The following is a 3,021-nucleotide window of genomic DNA, read 5'->3' as shown; positions in this document are numbered from 1 at the left end:
GCTTATCAGATAGCACGTTATACTGAATGTAGTACCAAGTAGTTTTGATTAACCCTTCATTTCCTCCCCCTCGCTGGAAGGCAGATTAGGGCAGCTAGCTGCAAGTTAGCCATGCCCACACTCCTTTTTGACCTGGCCTGCGTACCCTGGCACGGAACGGCACAGGTCTTGTGAAACGCTCTGACAAACCAACAAATAAGCGAGGATATTCGGTGTAAGGGAAGGCACTTCCAATGGACAGTGTACTCACCTGGGAAATGCAACAGGCTCTTTTTTTACTTGTCATAGCCATACAGTAAAAAGAATGACGGTGGTCCAGGGCAGGGTGGGGGGGAAGGGGTGGGGGTGTGTGATACCTGCATCTTTATGGATTGCAAAAATCGCAAATGTATTTAAATTGGGCTCAAGAAGTCAAGCAATCTACAACAACAAAGTGAAACAATTAAGCGTGGGACACTTTTAAAGGTGAAATTTTCTATTCACAATAGTGTGACACTATTCATTTGACAGGTTTTTAGAATTAGCAAAAATACAAGTGTCTTTTCCTCAGAGGTGACTGGTAAGGAAAAAGGGCTGTAAGGAAGCGACTAATACAACAAAATACACTACAAATAGTAAAAACCACATGAAAATATTTAACCTTCTAGATCATTTTATCTGCATATATCAGTCCTTCACTTAACACTGCATCTCTCTGATGAGTCAGTACCTCAGTAATAAGGATGCTCTGCATTCCTCAGATTCAGACAAACATTAGGCAGATGTCTTTGCTGCCAGGGACATCCAACTCTCCTTTTCCTCTGGCTCACTGTTTCTCTAAATGAGTCACCATCAACCACCTGTAGAAGATTCCCCAATTTATATTTAGCTGTTTAGAAAAGAAACCGCACCACAGTCCAGCCCCATTCACCCCCCTCTACGCTTTGAACAAACAGATTGATGTATTAGTACTGTAACATCTGTCCGTGGTTAAAGCAAGCTGCTATTTCTACTACTGTACTACCGGTGTGACAAATACCAAGCCAGGCTGCATTCTCACCTGTAGCCTCTCCACAAGGCCATTTGTTTCCAAAGTACAACAACTTACAGCAGTGGATGCGTGTTCTAACAACACAACTACAACCTCCTGCAGTTGTTCATTGCTTATTCCTCCCTCTCCAGCCATGGCTATGCAATCACAAAGGCAGGAAATAATTTTAAACTGTCATTAGAACGACCTGGCAGAATCCAGAATCTAAACAGTATAGCACAAGACACATAACAAGGATAAATTCACAGTAAGGTAACACCGCACGCTGCAAACACTTCTCAGCCTATTTCACAACCAAGGGTCCCCACAGGGTGAAGAAGCCACTCTACATGCACGTGCTTTATATTCCAGAAATCTGAGACTACCTAACCCAAATGACAAACAGATCTCTCCATGTTCAACCAAGCTGACACCACATGCTGCAGAAAATTCTGTTTATTTCATGGTAACGGCTAGATAGATCTGAAGAGCTAAGATATCTAAGAACATTCTAAAATAAAGGATGCTTAGTCTCAAACAAAGATAAATAGAAACCATCTCTGTGAGTTCTCTGGTTTTCCTGCTCTTTATTGCATTGTCAGTCTTAGAGAAATGATAGATGACAATGTTTAGTGACCCGCCCTCAACTACTGAGGTATGTTGCTGGGCTACCCTGGACTATGCTTCATACAATAAACACAAAAATAACATATTAAAGCAAAAACCAGAGATAAGAACAGGTGCACAGAAAGGGCAGACCCTTCCTTACAGTCGGTTTTCAAAAGCGGTATTTCAGAGATGACAATTACCATCGCTTGCTTTCCTCTGACAAGACTGAACAGCACCAAAGTCATCCTGCAGTCACCCTAGGGTACGCTGCTCCAGCAAAGTCCTTGGGTCTTCACTGCTTCCCAGAATAAAAATATTAAAATTTGCTAACTTCTCAGTGCTTTATTTTCCCCACACATATTATGTAAAAAATCCCTTCTCCAGTTTGCACGCTGGTGAAACAAGGGCGACAAATGCAGATGTGCAAACATTTGTGGTGGACTTTAGTTAAGAAACCTTCCCCCCGCAAAACGTCCTCATTCAGAACACTGCAGAAACAGGTGGGTACAGTTCACCAGCATGAGCGAAAGAACATGGGAAACCAAGCGTGCCTTTCCTCCTGAAGCAACCTGTTTCTTCTTTAGCTCTATGAGTCTGTGCCAGCCACTGCCCCTGCCCAACAGTTTTGCTCTCCTGCCTACTTAGACCAGAAGGTGTTTCAGGCAAAGAAAGAACTGCTGGTATCCGTTTGTTCCACACTTTGCTGCACTAAGCACGTTCAGTACATAGATTCTTGCACAGGACTGGCACAGTCTTGCAGCAGCAGCACAGGATTTATCCAGGACCACAGAGTGCACAGAAACCCCATGAAACGTTTCCCAGTTATTCCACTACCCCAGCAGAGAGCTATGGCTACACCAGCTACCACCAGCCGCCCTCACACCGCTCTGCCACCACCCGTGCAGCGAGGCGGGAAGGCCTGGGCGCCCGCCTGCACTCCTGTGCCCCCGTCTGGCACAGCACAGCAGACCCACTCCCACCGAGGGGCTCTGACCCGCTCGGCGCAGCTGGGAGCCAAGGTGCTGGGGCACCTGCAGCACCTGGGGAGGGCTAAAACCCACGGAGCCCTAAAGAGGTGCCGCAGGCCACCTTGCCTCAGGCGTCAGAAAGACCAGGAAGCGCAGTTTTATAGGCGAGGATCCAGTAAATCTTTGACTTGCAGACAACCGCTCTCTCTAGGCAACTTGCAAACCCATGTACTAGCAGAGTTTGTTCTCTTCCTCGCTAAGAAACCGCCAGCTCCCGGGCTGACAGCGGGTGCACCTCTGCTCCACAGCCTCCTCTGCGCTTAGGAACGCTCAACGCGCCGCGGGTCCTCACCTGAGACACCGGTATTTCAACTAATCCCGCCACTGCCGGGGTTAACCGGTCCCACGCCGGTGCGAGCAGCGCGAGTAACGGGA

This window comes from Egretta garzetta, unplaced genomic scaffold (assembly GCF_000687185.1).
Source record: "Egretta garzetta isolate BGI_Z169 unplaced genomic scaffold, ASM68718v1 scaffold16, whole genome shotgun sequence".
Taxonomy (NCBI): Eukaryota; Metazoa; Chordata; class Aves; order Pelecaniformes; family Ardeidae; genus Egretta; species Egretta garzetta.
The sequence above is the reverse complement of the archived record's forward strand: the minus strand, read 5'-3'. Positions refer to the sequence as shown.